The 20,568-nt window shown below is 36.4% G+C and overlaps 1 pseudogene; it reads right to left on the bottom strand.

Moving 5' to 3' along the window:
• Positions 1-4,841: 4,841 nt before the first annotated feature.
• Positions 4,842-6,520, bottom strand: LOC149191267 (L-type lectin-domain containing receptor kinase S.4 pseudogene; annotated as a pseudogene).
• Positions 6,521-20,568: the final 14,048 nt, after the last annotated feature.

Genomic DNA, 20,568 nt, shown 5'->3' on the forward strand with positions numbered 1-20,568 from the left:
CAAGCACTGTATATGCAGAGTATACAAGCACTGTATACGCAGAGTTTAGGGCATTAGTGGCTTTATAACTTATGCTACAAACAAATGACAAAAAACAATTTTAGGGAAGAAAAATTTGGCTGTAAGTTCTAATAATCAAAAGCAAATAGTTTCTATTCTATGAAGCCTGATTTGGTACTTTTGAAGAAGATTACAAACTTGCCCATGCCCAGGTCTGATACCACTTGAAAGCTTGGTATTGCATATTCAAGTGTCAATGTTTGATAATTGGGTGCTTGTGTGAATTTATTATCTTAACATCATGGATCTGCATATCATATCTTTGTTTAGATGGACATAATGAATCACTTCTAGAGGCTACAGTTTCTTTTTTCTCCTTGTAAACAAATAAACCCTTACATCCATACCAACCAATACATTATGCATCCTGTCCTTACTCTATAACCTTCAATGCTTACATAAATACAAGTTTGTAGTTTTATAAAGTACACAAATAAAAAATATGTCCATACCAACCAACACATTTGTCTCCTTTACATAAGAAATCATGGTGCTGTCCATGCTTTTGATGCATTCCTCCTGTCATTTGTGTTGTAGATGATCCATCCTCTTGTCAATTAATGACTTGAACCACTAACTTGACACTGCTTCATTGTGCACTATGACATTTTTATCTAACTTCTTCAGAAAATGAGGAACTGATGTATACAAGCACTATATATGCAAGCACTGTATATGCAGAGTATACTCTGCACTGTATATGCAGAGTATACAAGCACTGTATATGTCTCAGATTTTATGGAGAAGAATCAGCAACTGTGGAGTATATATCAGATTTCAAGGCATTGGGTCAGCAATCAACTGTGGATCTAATTCAGATTTGAAGCATTCCATTTCATCATTTCCATATTTCCTGTAACATGCCAGAGATTGTTTTATTTTTAGTTTATTGTTAGGATTTCATTCCTTAAAGCTAGTAGCTTTATTTTTCTGTAAATTTGATCATTTTCAATGTAATAGGGGTTGGCTTTTGGGCCAAAGGGAGTAGTCTACCAAAAATCAAAGAAAAGGGTGTTGATTGCTTTGCTAAAAAAAATCTAACCCATGTAGCATGCTTACAATAAATCCTCACTTAATTATATTATATGAGTTGTCAAGATCAAATTCAAGGAAGTGAGCCTTCTTACTCATCTCCCTGGCCAATTTGATGCTTTGCAAGGTGATAATATTCTTTCTTGTGATTTTGGAAGCTTGCGACTTGAATCATTTTCTTAAAATGTTTGTAATAACCTTGTGGGAGACATTGAGGAGGGTTATAGGCCTCCAGCCTCAAATTTCTTGGCATAGTAACATACTACAGTGTTGACATCATCATAGTTTTATATCATCTCATGACACAAATGATTGGGAAATATAGAAAATATATTTTGTTAAATATTGATTGAATCTCATATCAATGTTATAGGGTCTAAGTCACCTTTATGAAATTGTTGAAGTGATTTGCCTCTCCATCAACAAACTCTGGTTGATCAAAGACGTGTCCACATATTTTAGAAACCTAAATGTGAGAACTAGATTGAGATTAAATGAAGATGTTCAATTCTATGTACAGTTTCACCCATTTCTTATATACTTGTTTTAGTCCCTTTTAGCATTCAGTGAGTGAATTAGTGATCTAAGGTACCTTTTCTTTTCTTTTCTACTTTGCCTTATGGACCAGCATTGATCTCTTTTATATTTGCCTATGAATGGCTTGAAATTGGTAATTCAACTATATGAATGAGTTATAGCTCATATTTAGCATGGCTCTTATTGATTTTTTCTGTATATCATTTAGTTGTGGCACGGTAATAGAATACGGTTATTTGCTTTTCTAAAGCATTAAGCAAAGAGAGTGATTTGGTCACAAAATGAGAAATTTTGAATAGTAATTCTAACTGTGCATCCATTTTCTATGGCTTCATTTCAAGCTTAAAAAGTGTATGTTGTAAATTTGTAACTTCCTTTTGTATCTATACACTACATCTCTGGAAGGGCAGGAATGGAAGTGAAAAGATTCTTGAAACTGCAAATGAATCTTCAGAGGAACAAACAGTGTTGTAGTGGGTAATAGGCTGTCAAAAGATTTGATAAAGTCTGCGGATGAACCAACGATGTTTTGGAATGTATTAAGTGAAAAGAAAAGTTATGTGAGCCAGAGGGGAGCCGTCGAAAGCTAGACACACAAACCAGTGGCACCTCTATGTATTTTTAATCTGCTCCTTTGGGCACTCATTTTGTAGTTCATGTTTCAAAACCACCTAATGCTTTAAACAAGCAAAATGCTCGAGATTTAATTTGAGTTACTCTTCCTCAAGGGAGAATACTCCTCCTGGTAAAAGAAAAAGGTGTTGTGTGACAACAGATAGGTGGCAAAATTTGTGTTGTTTAAAGGATATCTAACAGATTTTCAGGGAACAGCTTCATGTCTCAGATTTTATGGAGAAGAATCAGCAACTGTGGAGTATATCAGATTTCAAGGCAATGGGTCAGCAATCAATTGTGGATCTAATTCAGATTTTAAGAATTCCATTTCATCATTTCCAGATTTCCTGTAACATGCCAGAGATTGTTTTATTTTAGTTTATTGTTAGGATTTCGTTCCTTAAAGCTAGTAGCTTTATTTCTCTGTAAAGTTGATCATTTTCAATGTAATAGGGGTTGGCTTTCGGGCCAAAGGGAGTAGTCTACCAAAAATCAAAGAAAAGGGTGTTGATTGCTTTGCTAAACAAAATCTAACCCATGTAGCATGCTTACAATAAATCCTCACTTAATTATAGTACACATTTTCAGGTTAAGTTTGTGTTATGTACTATCGATAATTATTATATTTGTGCCTATGGAAACATATTAATCTCGTTAACTGAGTTTCTTTGAATAAACAACTATTAGTTTATTTTATCAGTTTACATGGAATGTTAAATTAAACAAAGCCATAGTAGCTTTAAACAGGTGCATTTTTCATTATTCATATACATTCTTGGAAAACACCACTTTGAAATCAATCTTTGTTTGTGTTAGATATGGATAATGACCTAGATGAAGCAATTCCCTTAATGACCTAGATGAAGCATATCTATGCCCTCTTAATTCTGACGTCATGGAATCTAGCTATATCTGAGCTCAGATAAATTTATTAGTCGTACAAGAAGACTTCATTAATAAATCTAGGGACTTCAAGTTCTGATGTGTAGTGATTTCACATCTGCTTAATAGGGAACTATTTCAATAGCTCTTTGAAGTTTACAGAGATTTGGTGTCTTTATCAATCAATAATACTTGATAGCCCAATTGGGTTTGATACATGTATGCTTTATGATTATTATTGCCAGGTCTGAAGGCTTAAGTTATGAAATCATTCATTTTAACTGTCATCCGAGTTGGAATCTAAACATGAGTGGAGAGGTTCACTGCCCTACTCAGATTTTGTGGCAATTCCTGTTACTTTATGCTCATCCTTCAATAGTACCTATTCTGTAGATGAGCTACTTTCACACATATATTATAGCTGTTATCAATCAAATTGTTCACCCTGTTTAAGTTAGCTTCTCCTAACACATCCATTAACATAGAATTTGATATATCAAGACCAATCAAGGCCATGACCTTATCATTCATCTTGCCCCAGTCCTCCTACTTCACGATGTCAGACTTTGTGTCCTTCATACTGATTTCTACTCTCTTTCAATAAGAAAATATTCCATCTTCAACCTCCATAAATGGAAGTTGTGGCCATAGAATTTATCGATCTCTAAATGTCTAGATGTCATTTCTCCTACCACATATATCTTATTAGCCTCTCACTGAAGCTAGCTACCTCAAAATAATCACTACTACAACAACACAACATTTTCCAACTTGAGCTTCTTTACCTAGAAAATGAGATTTATCTAGCTTTCTGATCAAGACCTCAAAACAAGGCCTCAAGAACACAAGATTCTGCAAACCAAGCTTCTTCAACTTGGAAAAAAAGATGTCCCCCTTTGAAACCAACAACCACTTGATACTAAATTGTTTTACCTGGAGAGCAACCTATAGCAATTAGAGAAGAATCTACAACAGAACAATTGTGAAGATAAATAGGAAATTCAAAATATTTAAAACTATAACAAAGAAGTACATAAAGCAACAAGGATTGTTTTTTTAATATAGAGGGAACAGATGATTGTTCACCTTTTTTTCTATAAGGAATGTATAAACATTGAAACAATGTCGCCCCTAAAATCAGAAATACAATTGGGAAACAACTTTGTTTCTGAAGCACAAGAATGCAAGCCAGAGATTTCTTTATGCATTTCATATACAATGGAAACTGCTAGTTACACAGATAATGTAACTCGGCATATCTTCTCACTTGAAAGAAACTCAACACACTCTATTATTTTTTTGTGACTTGTAAATATAATTTAAACATCAGAGAAGAAATTCTCCTCTAAATTTACACTCTGTTGTATCAGATAATCAAGCCATTTGCTGAGATGAAAAACTGGGTCAACTGAAGAAAAATCACTACATTTTGTTGCATCAAATACTCTTTGAAGATTAGTAAAACTGCACATAGTTTGTCTACACTCAGCAATCATAGACTTCAGATCTGTTAGCCTTTTTTTCTGATATATCAAAAGGAAAACTCCAAGCTCTGTATCTCTGGAACTCCAGCTCTTAGTCTGTTTGAAGAGGAAGTAACTCATCATTGGCCAGTCCAATAAACAAGAAGACATGGATCATGCACCAACAGACCAAAATAAATATGTTTTTTCAACAACAGTTACTCCATGACTTGTTTTAATTACGCATACCTTTCAAGCTGTTGCTGCTAACAGTGAAAGTGGTGATGTTCTATCCGGTGTGAAAACTAGCCTACCATCTGAGCTTCTGTTAGGATGTGAGATAGCAATAGATGAACCATGCTTGTATGAAGAAAATGAAACAATGAATTCATCAAGATTTTCAGTTCTTGTAGGTGTGTCTGCCGAAGGAGGTTCAGAAGGTGGCACAGGATGTGCTTTATCGCCTGCAAGCATTTGCACTACTTCTCTCATACTAGGTCGAGCTTCGGGATGAGGATGGGAATAGAGCAAACCCAGTTCAAGAACAAGCCCAACTTCTTCAACAAGGTACTCATTAAGAAGTCTAGGATCAACTGCTTCCAAAAGCTTTCCCTTGGAATGCAACTCTTGAACCCAGTCAACCAAAATTAATTCTTCGGGAGACATCTTCAGCTCAATGGGTCTTCTTCCACAAGCCACTTCAAGCAATAAAGCCCCAAATCCGAACACATCAATGCTTGTTGTGGCCTTACCAGTACGAGGAAGCTCTGGAGCAAGGTATCCAATAGTTCCAACTACATGGGTGGTGTGAGGATTTGAACCATGTTCATATAAACGAGCAAGCCCAAAGTCCCCTAACCTGCCATTCAAATATGCATCTAATAATGCATTGCTTGCTTTGACATCTCTATGGACTACTGTCTGCTCCCATTCTTCATGAAGATAAAGCAAAGCCAAAGAAAACCCTTTCAAAATTATATACCTCTGCAACCAAGTCAACATATTCTGCGTGCTCTCAAACAAGAGCTTGTCAAGGCTACCATTTGGCATGTAATCATAGATAAGCAGAAGCTCTTCCTTATACCGACACCAACCTTGAAGCTGAACTAAGTTCCTGTGCCTCAGCCGGCCAATGCTTGCAATCTCTGCAATAAATTCCCTCACCCCTTGCTTGGATTCATGCGAAACCCGCTTCACTGCAACTTCTTGCCCAGTGCTGGGAATAACGCCCTTATAAACCCTGCCAAAACCTCCAAACCCTAGCAGTTGTTTGTCCCTAAATCCCTTTGTGGCCACTTTAGGTTCACTGTAGGCGAATCTATGAGGACCATATTCAAGCTCCCATTCTTCAATCACCTCACTCTGTCGAATCCCCCTAATAAGGTAAACTGCTGCCAGACTTGCAAGAACTGTGATACTTACAGCAGCTATGGATACCTCAACTATGAACCTTCTAGTCTTCACCATAGAATTTGCAGATGTAATCTGAGGAAGCTTTGAGAGTTCAAGGTCCTGTGTAGGTCCATTCATCCTGAAACTCCATCCGAGAAGGCAATGAGCACTAGAAAGGAGCCCTGTGGATGCTGAAAACCCAACATACATATAATCAAGAAGGACATCTGAGATGTTAACATGAATAGATATCAGGAGTAGTCTACCTCTCCGGGTCAGCGATTATGCATTGTAATCTTGGCGATTATGCAACAGGGTTATGATTATGAATACCAGCGCGCGGGTGACAATTCGAATTGGAACCGGATCGGAGTAGTCTGTCAGGGGATGTCAGGCCCCATTCCCTGCGATCCGAATCCGATTTTCTGTCAGGCCGTGGCAGGAATGTTAGGATTTCCAGGGGAGGGTGGTGGAGGGTGGAGACATTCCCAGTGGCCGGAGCAGGACGATTTTCCGACCAGTGCCGGAAAACGAGCCATTCTACCGCCTAGGTAGACTACTCCATTCGAATTGGAACCGGATTAGAGTAGTTTGTCAGGGGATGTCAGGCCCCATTCCCTGCGATCCGAATCCGATTTTTTGTCAGGCCGTGGCAGGAATGTCAGGATTGCCAGGGGAGGGTGGCGGAGAAGTGGAGAAGGAGTGTGGCAGAGCTCCAGGAGGGTGGCGGAGGGCGGAGACATTCCCGGTGGCCGGAGCCGGACGATTTTCCGGCCGGTGCCGGAAAACGGGCCATTCTACCGCCTAGGTAGACTACCCCAATATATATATATATATATATATATATTGAAATTGTTAATAAATATTTCAAAATATTACGAAGGTGTTTTATATTTCCGTTTCGATGATATGTAATATATTAACGTGATTATATTAGTAAATGTGATTAATATACATTGAAAATGTATAATTTTAACTATTATAATTAATATTATGATTAAATATGAAATATTTAATTATAATATTACTAATAATAATAATAATAATAATAATAATTATTATTATTATTATTATTACTATTTTTATTGTAAATTAAATATAATAATATTATTAATTATTAAATAATAGAAATAATTGATTCATTTAATTTATTTAATTTATTATTAATTAATTTATTCATTCATTCAATTATTAATAATTAATAAACTCATAATTAATTAATAAATAATAATAATAAATAATGATTTTTTATTATTATTTATTAATATTATTTTATTAATTTAAATATTGTTAATTAATATAGATATTGTTAATAAATAATAATAATAATAAACTAATACTTATTATTATTTATTAATATGAATATTTTCTTTATAATTTTTTTTAATACAAATATTGTTTGTTTTAATAATTTTTGTAAAAAATACAAGGATTTATATTTAATATAATGAATAATATTAAAAAGTCTATGAGTAACATTATATCTTACGAATATGAGTCCTTAGATTAATCAATTTAGGATATTGATATTATAAACCCAAAGAAATAATAAACTCAAGGAATTTATACTAAAAACTTAAGGTATTAAAAATTCAAGGGAATAATATTAAACCCAAGGGATTAATATTATAAACCCAAGGTATATAAACCCTAAGATAAATATTATAAACACTAAAATAAACATGGTTGACCATGGTTGACCACAATTGATTTTCATATTGACAAAATCTTTGTCATAATGTGGCGTTGGACTATGGTTGACCATGATTTATTTTCATATTGAGACAACCTTTGGAACAATGCAACGTTGAACAATGGTTGGTCATGGTTCACCATGGTTGATTTTTATATTGAGAAAATCTTTTTCACAATGCAATGTTGGACCATCGTTGACCATGGATAACATTGGTTGTCACAATGTGATGTTGGACCATAGGATTGATAAACCCAAGGGAATAATATTAAACCCAAGGGATTAATATTATAAACCTAAGATATATAAACACTGAGATAAATATTATAAACCCAAGGGATTAATACTAAATATCCAAGGGATTATAAACCCAAGGTATATAAACCCTAAGATAAATGTTATAAACCCTAAATTAAACATGGGTGACTATGGTTGACCATGAATGATTTTCATATTGACACTAACTTTGTCACAATGCAACGTTGTACTATGGTTAACCATGATCAGTTTTCATATTGAGACAACCTTTGGCATAATGCAACCTTGGACAATGTTCGCCACAGTTGACCATGGTTGATTTTCATATTCAAACAATCTTTGTCACAATGCGACGTTGGACCATGGTTATCACAATGTGACTTGGACCAAGAGAATATCTTTGTCACAATGTGGCCATGGTTATTGGTCATGATTGACCACGATTGACTTACATATTGAGACAATCTTTGAGACAATGCAATGTTGGAACATGGTTGACTGTGGTTGATTTTCATATTGAGACAATCCTTGAAGAAATGTGACATTGGTTGGTTTTCCTATTGAGAGAATATTTATTGCAATGTGACATTGGATCATGGTTGACCATGATTATAAAAGAAAGGATTTATATTAAACCTAAATATTAATATTATGAATCCTATGAATCATAGTATACCCTAGAAATATGAATCCTTAGATTAATAAAGCCAAGCGAATAATTAAACGAAGGGATTATAGACCCAAGGGAATAATATTAAACCCAGGGGATAAATATTATAAACCCAAGGTATAAAAACCCTATGATCAATATTATAAATCCTAAAATAAACATGGTTGACCATGTTTTACCATCATTGATTTTCATACTGAGACAATCTTTGTCACAATGCGAGGTTGGACCATGGTTGATTTTCATATTAACACAATCTTTGGCACAATGTGACATTGGATCATTGTTGACCATGTTTGACCGTGATTCTAGACCTAAAGGATTTATATTAAACCCTAAGATTAATATCATAAACCCTATGAATAATATTATACCCTTGGAATATGAACCCTTAGATTAATAAACCCAAGGGATTGATATTATAAACCCTAGGGAATAATAAACCAAAGTGATTAATTCTAAAACCACAAGGTATTATAAACCCAAGGGAATAATATTAAACCCATGGGATTAATATTATAAACAGAAGGTTTATGAACCCTAAGTAAATATTATAAACCCTAAAATAAACATGGTTGATTGTGGTTGACCATGGTTCATTTTCATGTTGACATAATCTTTGTCACAAAGTGACGTTGGACCATTGTTGATCATGATTCAGCATGATTTATTTTCATATCGAGAAAATATTTGTGAGATTTTGATGTTCGACCATGGTTTATTTTTATATTGAGAAAATCTTTGTCAAAATGTGACGTTGGTCCGTCGTTGACCATGGTTTACCATGATTATAAACCCAAGAGATTTTATATTAAACCCAAGGATTTATATTATAAACCCTATGAATAATATTACAACATAGGAAAATGAATGCTTAAATTAATAAACCTAAGATTTTAATATTACAAACCCAACTGAATAATAAACAAAAAGGATTATAAACCCAAAGGAGTAATATTACACCCAAGGGATTAATACTATAAACCATATGTATATAAACCCCAAGATCAATACTACAAAACCTAAAATAAATATGGTTGGCCATGTTTTACCATGGTTTATTTTCATATTGAGACGATCTTTGTCAAAATGCGACATTTGACCATGGTTGACCATGGTTGATTTTTATATTGAGACAAACTTTGTTGCAATGTGATACTCGACAATGGTTGCACATGATTGACCATGATTATAAACCCAAAGGATTTATATTAAACCCTAAGATTAATGTTATAAACCTTATGAATACAAACCCTTATATTGATAAACCCAAGGGATTGATATTATAAACCCAAAGGATTAGTTCTAAAATCCCAAGATATTATAAACCCAAGGGAATAATATTAAATACAATGGATTAATATTATAAACCCAAGGGATTAATACTAAAAACCCAAGGGAATAATATCAAACCCCAAGCAATAAATATTATAAAACCAAGGTATATAAACCCTAAGATAAATATTTTCAACCCTAGAATAAACATGATTGACCATGGTTGACCATGGTTGATTTTCATATTGACACAATCTTTGTCACAATCCGATGTTAGATTATGCTTGACCATGATTGATTTTCATATTGAGACAACATTTGTCACAATACAACATTGTACAATGGTTGACTATGGTTGAGCATGGTAGATTTTAATATTGAGATAGTTTTTGTCACAATGTGATGTTGGGCAATGATAGTCCATGGATCACCATGGTTGTCACAATGTGAAGTTGGACCAAGATGCTATATTTGTCACAATGTGACCATCCTTGAACATGGTTGATTTTCATATTGGGACAGTCTTTGTCATCATGCGATGTTGGAACATGGTTGACCATGGTTGATTCTCATTTTGAGGAAATCTTTATCACAATGCGACATTGTATCATGGTTGACTTTTCTAGAGATAATATTTGTCACAATGTGACATTGGACCATGGTTGTGCATTGTTGACCATGATTATAAAGCCAAGGGATTTATATCAAACCCTAGGATTAATCCTTGTGAATGATATTATACCCTAGGAATATAAACTTTTAGATTGATAAACCTAGGAGATTGATATTTTTATATACCTAGGGGGGATAATATGGGGTACAAAGGGAGGTACCCAAGGTAATAATGTAATAATGGGATGGGCCATAGTAATAAATAAGGTGGTTAACCCATATCATGTAAGGGACCACAAGTAGTTAGTAATAATGTAATGGGCCCATCTTATTAGCTCGATGGTATGAGGGAACCATGGTAATGACCCATGGTATTGTATGTATAAGGCCTATATAGAGGCTAGAGACTCCACATGGAGAGATGTCAAGGAATTGTGTCAAGGATTATTGTATGAATAGGCATATGGCTTGTGGAGTGCTCTCCTTCCTAAAGGAGTGAATGTATGGTGTTGCCCTACCTTAAGGGTTTGATATTAATAAAGTGAATCATTTCTCTCTTATTGTTTCTGGGTTTAATTACATTGTCATATCAGATCTATAATATTTCTGGGTCAGATCTATAACAAGTGGTATCAGAGCACTTTCTTGGGCAAATAGTGGAGAATTTTTTTTTTTTAATTTTTTGCAGGATTTCGGGGGCAGCAAGTTTTCAGATCAGATCTGTATGTTTTGGTGCAAGATATGAAAAATATAATTGGATATATGGATTCTTTGTGAAAAAATAGCCGATTTCAAAAAAGAAATCAGTTGAATCAGAGTCCGGATGAAGGAGATATCGTTGATCTAAAAATCAGTGGGGTTGTAAACAATTTTTCAGGGCAGAGAGTTTGTGGCGCAGATCTGGATGTCCTGGTGCAAGATTTGCCAAATCTAATGGTAGATATGGAATCTTTGTGAAAGAATACCTAATTTTAAAAAAAATCAATCGAATCAGAGTCCGGATGAGGGAGATATCGCTGATTTAAAGTCGACTCCTTTTGAGAAACTTTTGGTGACGACGGGAGAGTTGCAGCGCATATCTGAAATTCTAGTACCTGTATCAAGATTTCTATCACATGGGAATATGTAGAATGATTGTTCCATTTCCGAAAACAGGTTATAATACGAATTCTGAGCAATATTGACTAAACTGTGACAATTTCAAATTTTCACCAAGTAAGTGAAATTTTTCCAAACCTTCATGGCTTCTAGCAAGGAATTTTTTACAGGGAAAAATAATGGTCCTACTATTGAAGAATACATAAAAGAACATAAATCATTATGGAAAAACAATTGGAAATGGTGGGTAGTGGAGCTATTTAGAGAGGAGGCAGCCACATGGTGGAGATTACTTAACAAAACGAAGTGTTACAACCTGCCCGATGAAGAATTTGAAAAATTACTTTTAGACAGATGGTCTCATGCCAAAAAAAAAGATAAGGAGAAACATGTGGGCCTATTTCATACTGGTATATCCTTATTGTAGGTTCATGGATTGATTCAAAAGGAGAAGATCATTGTTTCTATAAATCCTAGTTGCAAGCATAATTTCATCAATGTTAATTTGGTAAAAAATTGCAAATTCTAGCAAAACACATTGAAAACACACAAATAGATAATGAGGATGTTCTAGTGTATAATGATTTGAAGATTTCTATGGATAAGTACGTGTTGCATGGTGATTTTTATAGTTTAGAGATGGATAACATGGATGTTGTTTTCGGATACCCTTGGATGGAATCAATGGGTACTATCAATATTAATGTACAGAAGAAATTCCTGAAGCTCTGGTATAAAAAGAAGAAAATTACAATATAGGATATTTCCATTAATAAACAGGTAGAGTCCAAGGAGGCTGAAGGAGAAGATGTTCCAGGGTCTGACATATTAGATGATGAGTCAGTGATGATAGGCAATCAAACACAAACAGAGGTTGAAGCAGAAAAGGTTACAGGTGCTGATACATCAGAGGAGGGCTCAGTGGTTGAAGTCATATTGGAAAAGAAGACACCACAATAGGCACCACAGCAGGGTGAATTAAAGAAAAATCCATCGTGGGTTAAAACTTCAACATATCATCACCCTCATCACCCCGAAAGAAAACAACCAACAAGATGGCAACCAATTAGCCACAAGGACAACAACCCCCGTATGACGGATAGCGAGGAGCGAATATCCACCTACTACACATCAACACAGAAGAGCTGTCGTGGTCAACTCCCATCTCAAGCGAGCGAGGCACCAGCGAGATCGAGGACACACCTTTCTCTTGGATGGCTAGATGCACGCGCATGGTATCAGTGGACAACTCTTTTGAGTAGATCTTATTATTTGTGTTCTTCCCATGTTTCAGGGACAAAACATGCTAAGGGGGGTGGAATGTTATATACCTAGGGGGATAATATGGGGTACAAAGGGAGGTAACCAAGGTAATAATGTAATAATGGGATGGGCCATAGTAATAAATAAGGTGGTTAACCCATATCATGTAAGGGACCACAAGTAGTTAGTAATAAGGTAATGGGCCCATGGTATTAGTTTGATGGTATGAGGGAACCATGGTAATGACCCATGGTATTGTATGTATGAGGCCTATATAGAGGCTAGAGACTCCAGAAGGAATTGTGAAGGATTATTGAATGAACAGGCATATGGCTTGTGGAGTGCTCTCCTTCCTTAAGGAGTGAATGTATGGCGTTGCCCTACCTTAAGGGTTTGATTAATAAAGAACCATTTCATATTATTTCTGGGTTTATTTGCATTGTTTTATATTCTCATGTCAGATCTATAATATTTTTGGGTTAGATCTATAACAAGTGGTATCAGAGCAGAAAATGTTACATCGGATGAAGACTCAGTGGTTGAGGTAATATTGGAAGATAAGAAACAACAACAGGCACCAAGTCATGTACCAGATACCAATCAGGCTCCATTAGGTGGTGAATTAAAGAAAGATACACCATTAGCATATCACCACCCACATCACCCAGCAAGAAAACAATCATCAAGATGGCAATAAATTAGCTACAAGGACAACAACCCCTGCATGGCATACAGAGAGGGGCGACGATCAACCTATTATACATCAACATAGAAGAACTACAAGGATCAACTTCCATCTGAAGCGAGCGAGGCACTAGGGAGATCGAGTGTTCAACTTTCTCTTGCATGGCTAGATGCACATGCATGGTACCAGTGGACTACTCTTTTGAGTAGATCTTATTATTTGTGTTCTTCCCATGTTTCGGGGACGAAACATGTTAAGGGGGTTGGAATGTTATATACCTAGGGGGGATAATATGGGGTACAAAGGGAGGTACCCAAGGTAATAATGTAATAATGGGATGGGGCATAGTAATAAATAAGGTGGTTAACCCATATCATGTAAGGGACCACAAGTAGTTAGTAATAATGTAATGGGCTCATGGTATTAGTTCGATGGTATGAGGGAACCATGGTATTGTATGTATAAGGCCTATATAGAGGCTAGAGACTCCACATGGAGAGATGTCAAGGAATTGTGTCAAGGATTATTGTATGAATAGGCATATGGCTTGTGGAGTGCTCTCCTTCCTTAAGGAGTGAATGTATGGTGTTTCCCTACCTTAAGGGTATGATATTAATAAAGCGAATCATTTCTCTCTTATTGTTTCTGGGTTTATTTACATTGTCATATCAGATATATAATATTTCTAGGTCAGATCTATAACAGATATTATAAACCTAAGGGATTAATTCTAAAACTCCAAGTATTATAAACCCAAGTGAATAATATTAAACCCAAGGGATTACTATTATAAACCCAAGGTATATAAAAACTAATATAAGTATTATAAACCAAAGTGATTAATACTAAAATCCCAAGCGATTATAAACCCAAGGGAATAATATTAAACCCAAGGGATAAATATTATTAACCCTAAAATAAACATGGTTGACCATGGTCAACCACGATTAATTTTCATATTGGCAAAACCTTTGTCACAATGCAGCATTGGAATATGGTAACCATGATTGATTTCTACATTGAGACAACTAACACCATTACCGATCAAATGAGAAAATTACCGATTGCCCTTTTTTTTGAGCTAGCAAACAACTCATATGATTTTGAAAACTGGGTATTCAAAATACACATTCTTTTGGAGCATATTTTTGCCACTTTAAATTTTCTTATGTACCAAGTATGAACATTTTTTTAAAATGTTAATGATTTTCATGCTAATTTTGAAAAGCGTTGATGCAGCATCAACCCTTTTTTTTAGAGGGCTTATTTTTAACCCTTTAAATTTTCTATTGTATTAAATGTGAATATTTTTTTTAAATGTTTGTTATTTAACCATTCTTCAAGTTGTCTTATTCTTCTTGTTTCTCATCCTAAGGTGTTTACTTTTTAAGGGTTTTCCAAACATGTGCTTTGCGTTTTTCCTTGCAATGATTATTTATCATGAAATTTTTAATTTTTTTTGCAAAGTTAAAGAAAAGATAATAACATTAATATTTTGAGGTTAGGATTTTTTATAAATTGATATATCATTAACTAATACTTCGATAAACAAAAAATAATTGTCACTAAAAAATAATAATTTAAACACTCGATAAAAATACACATTTTGCATATAGATATAATTAAAAAAATATGTATTTCACCACCTTTTCGCTAAGAATGACATGTTAAATAAAAGATTTTTATCAATAAAATGGTTTTAAAAAGTTGGAAAAATAACAAATTTTATGAAATTTTAATGAATTTTATATTCAAAGATGATGACATTTGATGTTTTTTTTCCAAATAAAATGATTATAAAATTTAAGATTAAAAAAAAAAAAAAAATTAAAAAATGCTTTAAGATGAAAAATTAAAAGTAAAAAAAAGGGAAAAAATACAACTAAATAAAAAAAAAAATCAAAACATAATTTTTTTTTGAAATAATAAAATAAAACATTAAAATAAATAGTAACAAAGATTCCTTAAAAAAAACTAAAAAAAGACATTAGAAAAACACACATTAAAAAGATTAAAAATTAAAATTACAAAGAAATAAAATTAAAAAGAAAAAAGAAAAACTTAAAAAAATAAATTAAGATTTAGAAAAAAATATATTATAAAAAATAAAAATAAAACAACAATAATTAAATTATTATTTTTAAATCTCCTTAGCAGAAGTGGAGGAAGTGGTAAAGTCTCTCCCGTCAAGTAAAGCCCCAGGCCCAAATGGCTTCACCTCCGAGTTCTTCAAAGTAGGCTGGAAATTCCTAGGAGGAGAGATTCTAGAACTAGCAGAGTATTCTCGGCACACTCAATGGCTATGGTTAGGCTTAAATGCGACATTCTTGATGCTCGTTCCTAAGAAGGATGTGATGCTGGATCCGAGTGGTTTTCGTCCTATTGCGTAGTGTAACGTCATCTATAAGATTCTTTGAGGACTCTTACTACGTTGACTCAAACCTCTCTTAAAAATAATCATTGGTTCGGAGCAGTCAGGCTTTGTATAAGGACGACAAATCATGGATAGGATCCTGGTAGCTCATGAGGTAGTACACTCGTTGACCTCTTCTCGGACCCTAGGTATGCTCACTAAGTTAGATCTTTCAAAAGCTTATGATCGATTGAATTGGGATTATCTGTTGTCCATGCTTGTTGCGTTTGGGTTTCCCCCCTCTTGGATTAGGTGGATCCCGTCAATTATTTCAACCCCGTTCTTCTCCATTTTGGTGAACGGAGCACCTTCTCATACATTTCGAGGTTCCAGGGGGCTAAGGAAAGGAAACCCCATTTCTCCATTCCTCTTTATCATTGTCGCAAAAGGTTAATCAAGGCAACAACTGAATCATGTAGCCTCATAGGTATCAGGATCTCACAAGAAGATATTCCTGTCACCCATCAACAATTTGTTGATGACAATATGCTCTATGGGAAACCCACCTTAAAAGAGGCTAAGCATCTAGGATCTATCTTGGATCTTTTCTAGTAGGCTTCTGGTACCCAGGTCAATGGCGATAAATTAGATATATTATTTTTTAACACTCATCCTTGAGTGCAAATCCATCTGGCAAGAACTCTCTAATTTAGGATATTCTCGCTCCCCAACACCTACCTTGGATCCCTTTAGTGCTAAATTCTCTGAAGGTCTCCCACTGGAAGGAGTTGTTATCTCGTATTGATACAAATATCTCCAGTTGGACCTTTAGGGTTCTGAAATCAGTAGGAAGACTTGTTCTCTTAAGGGTAGTCCTGTAGGCCATTCTTGTCCATCAATTATTTTCCCTTCCAGGCCCTAAGAGAATTTACAAGGAGCTAACGACCAATTTCTTGAAAATTCCTCTAGTTTGGAGCACAGATCGGTTGCAAATGGGCCCTGGTGGCTTGGGACAAGTTGTGCAAACCAAATATCCATGAAGGCCTAGGGCTGAAATATCTAGAGCTATTATCTCAAGTCCTCAGTGGAAAGGTTTGGTGGCACTGGGTGCAAGGTGCTCAAGAGATATGGAAGCAATTCTAGGCCAACAAATATAGGGTAGAAGGTTGGCAGGACCCACTGCAGAACCATCAAAACTTAACAAATGGATCCTTGATCTTGAACCAAGAAAAGGCTTAGCAGGGCATCATATGAGATCACGGGTTATGGGAAGTGAGGAATGGATGTAGGGCCAAATTTTTGGATGAGAGTTAGATGAAGAACCCCAGATTAGATCGAAATCTTTATCTCTTTGATCCTCAAGAATTCACATCTTAGTTGGGCACGGATCATGTCAAGGACTTCTGGAGAAATTCCCCCTCGAGGAAAAATAGAGGGAGTGGAAATATTCAATCAATTGGCTAGTCCATAATACCCCTCTGGATTGGAATATTCTCACTCTAATCCTCTGACAATGCCCTATTATTAACAATGGAAAACTTGATAAATTGAAATGGGGTCATCGACTGGCAGGAACATTCACCCTTAAGGAAGCCTACTCAATTTTACCTTCATCAGGTGATCAGGAACCAGACCTGCTGTGGAAAAGGATTTGGTACTCAAGATTATGGAAAAAAGTCTCATTCTTCCTATGGTCAATGAGTCATTTCAAGCTACTCACGTGGCATAAAATACAGAAAAAATGCATCCTGGGCTCGTCCTGCTACCTTTTATGCTACAACAATGAGGAAATGACTAACCAACTTTTAAACTTCTTCCCCAAGGCAGTGGAAATTTGGGACAAACTCGAAGCAATATTTGATGCATTTGACCGATCAACCAAAATTTTACAAGAATCCTTAGAAGCCTAGAGATGGAATCCCTTCAAAAAACCCATTGTTTATAGATCCTGGTGCCTCTCACAGGGTCTTGCCCTCTGGAATATATGGAAAGCTAGAAATAGAGAAATATTCCACTTAGAAGCCTTTCAAGGCTTAAATGTATGGAAAATCATCCTTCAGAACATCAAAGAAACTCTAGTTATCTCACACTAGACTGAGGACGATTGGAAAGTAGAGGAGCATGAGTGCACCATTTTAGTGAACCTTGATCTTCACAGGGAGTCCATTTATTGTGAGCCACATCATTGTCCACTGGTGCAGGTTACTTCATTTGGAGTGCTCACCTCTCCTCCTTTAAGTTTCCTCAAACTCAACTTTGGTGGGGCCTTGAAGGGAAACCCATAGTTGGATGGCCTTGGGGGGCTAATTCACAATGACCTGGGGAAAGTAGTCAAGTTCTATGCAACATCATGTGGCAGTACCACTAAGAATGTGGCAGAGTATCTGGACTTGGATAGGGAACTCCACATAGCTACGGATTTGGGGGTCTCCAAGCTTCAAGGCATAGGAGACTCTCAGATAGCAATAACTATGCTTTGAATCCTTATCAATGGATCTTCCTTGAAGAAAGTCATCAAAAGCTAATGGTTGGAGCTAATATATGAGCATATCCATTCCTGTCTCTCCTCCTTTGATTATGTAATCAAAAAACATGTTAACGGGGAAGGAAGTAAGGCAACGGATAATCTAGCTATTTGGGGTAGTCATCACCAGGGCATGTTCTTTTGCAAGATTTCCCACCCCTAGAGCAGAGTACCCACCTAGCTAATATATGTCAAATAATGGAAGAGGAAGGCGCTTCCTTGATGGGGGTGATATTCTATGACTGTGTGGCTCCTCATGACCCATGTTGGTAGTAATGTGACAAGTGGAAAGGGCACTAACCCCTCAGTCCCATCACTTCATTAAGTGATGAAAGGTGATTAACGTTGAGCATGTAAAATAGTGCAATGCCTCGTCGAGAGTGGAAGGATATGTTCTAATATGACAGATGGGTAACTTGAACAATATTCGTGTTCAGGTGGTTGTTCAAATTCATGTGTTTGAGTGGTTTTATGCACAACAGTGAAGGTAGACAAGTATGGCCTTTCAGTTTTGGAGGCATTGGAAGCATTTTCTCTCCGCGTTCGAGCGAGGCTATCTAGTCCTGCACCTATCCTTGGAAGGGTTCCCCAAGTTTTTTTGGCCTGGTGCAACACGGATTGAGTTAGCAATAATTGCACAAATTTCTCAATTCAATTTGAATTTGGAAGGTGTGGGATACTAGTTCTCTGATTAGTGCAGAAAGCGGGTGCAATATTGAAGTCTTTGGTGGGCTGAGTGGAGCTACTGTGTGTGGCTCTTATGGTTTTTGGTACATACCGGGGGAAGGAGAGCTACTCTTAAGAATTTCACTAGGTTTAAGATTCAATGTGTTCAATGAGAAGGGTGTTGGTGTGCTTTGGTCGGAGTGGGGTTCATTTAGACCACTTTGAGCTTGGAATTCGACCACCTTAGCACTTTGTCCAGCAACTCCCATAGTGGAATCAATCGGTGGAGTGGCGAAGGGTGGTGGGAAGCATGGTGATGCTTCGAGAGAGATATTGGCAGTTCATATTCTTTCTCGGGTGATAGGAGGGTCTAGATTTTAGAGAGGCGATGGTGGCTGTTCGGAGTTGAGCTCTCCTGGTCAATGGTTTGTTGCTCTAGCTTTCCTTTTTGTAGTGATTGTTGTGGTATCGTAGGGCCCTTAAGGATGAGGCCATCCCTAAGGCGTGGTCGATCTTTTCTCTCTATGAAGCATATCCTAGCGGGACGTGAAGACCTAGAGTTGGCCATCCCACCAGTGAATTTAGGGCAGGAGCATGCTCGGTCGAGTCGGGGAATGTTGCAAGACGTTCCAAGCAACCAACGACTAGTGCGCGAGGGGGATGTTGAAGTGGAGGGAAGGCGACGAGGAAAGGCGGGAGACTTCTGCAGGCTTAGAGGTGAGGAGGAACAAAGTGAGGTGGGAAGAGGAGATGTGGGTTTGGCAGTTGCTTGGAAATCAACCTACATAAAATTCAGCAATGCCACCTGGAGAATTGCTGAGAATTAATCCAGCCTTTACTATATCAGATGTAAACATCTAGGATATTCAGAAGGGAGGAACATGCAGAGTTGGTGGCCACCATGGATAGAATGCACTACTTCTAGTAACAAGTTCACGAGCAACTGGTGGTAGTTTTTCATGGCCAGAACCTGCGCTCCAGAAAGGTGGAAAAGTTGGAGTCATGGATACCTCACTTCGAAGGGCATGTCCAATGTGCCTTCCACCCACCGCATCCTGCAGGAACAACCCCAGATAATCCATATTCCATCACTTATGATGAATAGCAAGATCGCAGGTACCCTCTTGGTATTACTTGTTTTTTGGAGTCATTGGCCATCTCGAGCTGGGGCTATGTCTCTAGCATCCTTTTTGTATTTTTCTCACCTCTTACATACAATGGTAAACAAACTTGGTCAGCGTGAGACCACTTGTTTTTTCAAACTTCACATGTATATATTTTATGCCAGTTGAATATAATATTGATTTACAAAAAAATATGATTTTTTAATTTATTTTCTTTTTAAATTCCGACTCTCCACCAAACACTTAGCTAGACGGAGGTCTGAGGGCTTCCTCATGGCCAACGGAAGGGCTTGCAGACCTTTCTTCACCTACCGTGAGGTAGCCGTCAAGCCCCCGCCACCTCATGTCCCCCGAATGGTCGGGGGT

Source organism: Pinus tabuliformis, chromosome 2_2 (genome assembly GCF_031772625.1).
Source record: "Pinus tabuliformis cultivar Carrire ecotype Pingquan chromosome 2_2, CPIR1, whole genome shotgun sequence".
Taxonomy (NCBI): domain Eukaryota; kingdom Viridiplantae; phylum Streptophyta; class Pinopsida; order Pinales; family Pinaceae; genus Pinus; species Pinus tabuliformis.